Source organism: Cebus imitator, unplaced genomic scaffold, assembly GCF_001604975.1.
Source record: "Cebus imitator isolate Cc_AM_T3 unplaced genomic scaffold, Cebus_imitator-1.0 Scaffold2699, whole genome shotgun sequence".
In the NCBI taxonomy this organism is placed as follows: domain Eukaryota; kingdom Metazoa; phylum Chordata; class Mammalia; order Primates; family Cebidae; genus Cebus; species Cebus imitator.
Genome location: NW_016110014.1, coordinates 3468 through 4888, shown reverse-complemented (window position 1 = coordinate 4888; position 1421 = coordinate 3468). Strand labels below are relative to the sequence as shown.

The 1421-nt window shown below is 44.1% G+C and overlaps 1 pseudogene; it reads left to right on the top strand.

The window, feature by feature from the left end:
- Positions 1-266: 266 nt before the first annotated feature.
- On the top strand, positions 267-614 carry LOC108299195 (annotated as a pseudogene).
- Positions 615-1421: the final 807 nt, after the last annotated feature.

Here is a 1421-nt window from a genome sequence, read left to right as displayed (position 1 = left end):
CCCGTCTCTACTAAAAATGCAAAAAATTAGCTGGTTATGGTGGTGTGTACCTGTAATCCCAGCTACTCGGGAGGCTGAGGCAGGAGAATCTCTTGAACCCAGGAGGTGGAGGTTGCAATGAGCTGAGATCATGCCATTGTACTCCAGCCTGAGTAACAGAGACTCTGTCTTGAAATAAATAAATAAATAAAAGAACAGTCCTTTCTAGCACATTTTAGATTTAATCTCAAAGCCCTGCATTCTGTGCCAGTAGTGCTCACGCAAACATGGTTAATGTTCCTAAAACCCGCCGGACTTTCTGTAAGAAGTGTGGCAGCACCAACCCCACAAAGCGACACAGCACAAGAAGGGCAAGGATTCTCTGTATGCCCAGGGAAAGCGGTGTTATGACAGGAAGCAGAGTGGCTATGGTGGGCAAGCTAAGCCGATTTTCTGGAAAAAGTCTAAAATTACAAAGAAGATTGTGCTAAGGCTTGAGTACATTGAGCTCAGCTGCAGATCTAAGAGAATGCTGGCTATTAAAAGATGCAAACATTTTGAACTGGGAGATGATAAGAAGAGAAAAGGCCAAGTGATCCAGTTCTAAGTGTCATCTTTTATGAAGACAATAAAATATTGAGTTTATGTTCAAAAAAAAAAAATCTCAAAGCCCTTTTCTCTTGGTATCCTTATAATACAAATCTGTAGAAGGCTGATATATTAAACTACATTTTAAAAATTAGCCTGGCAGACCGGGCGCAGTGGCTGAAGCCTGTAATCCCAGCACTTTGGGAGGCCGAGGCGGGTGGATCACGAGGTCAAGAGATTGAGACCATCCTGGTCAACATGGTGAAACCCCATCTCTACTAAAAATACAAAAAATCAGCTGGGCATGGTGGTGCGTGCCTGTAATCCCAGCTACTCAGGAGGCTGAGGCAGGAGAATTGCCTGAACCCAGGTGGCCGAGGTTGTGGTGAGCCGAGATCGCACCATTTCACCCCAGCCTGGGTAACAAGAGCGAAACTCCGTCTCAAAAAAAAAAAAAAAAAAGAGGAAAGAAAATAATGTAAGAACGAAATATTAATAATCCCACCTGTATCAGAAGACAGAGGCCTACGCCTCTCAGCTTCCAGCCCTAGATCTTTCCAGCTGTCTAATCTGCTTTCTTGAAGGCATAAAGATAGACCTCCCACCACCCTAAATCCATGTCCTGTCATCCAGATTTTAGGGGCTGATAGCACTCCTCTGTGTAGGCATGAACACAAATGCATGCTTAATTTTGAGCTATTATTCATCAGAAAAATAGTTTTTTACATAAATAATTGTAATCATGATGTGTTTGAAAGTCAAAAAATGCCGGGCGCGGTGGCTCAAGCCTGTAATCCCAGCACTTTGGGAGGCCGAGGCGGGTGGATCACGAGGTCAAGAGATCGAGACCATCC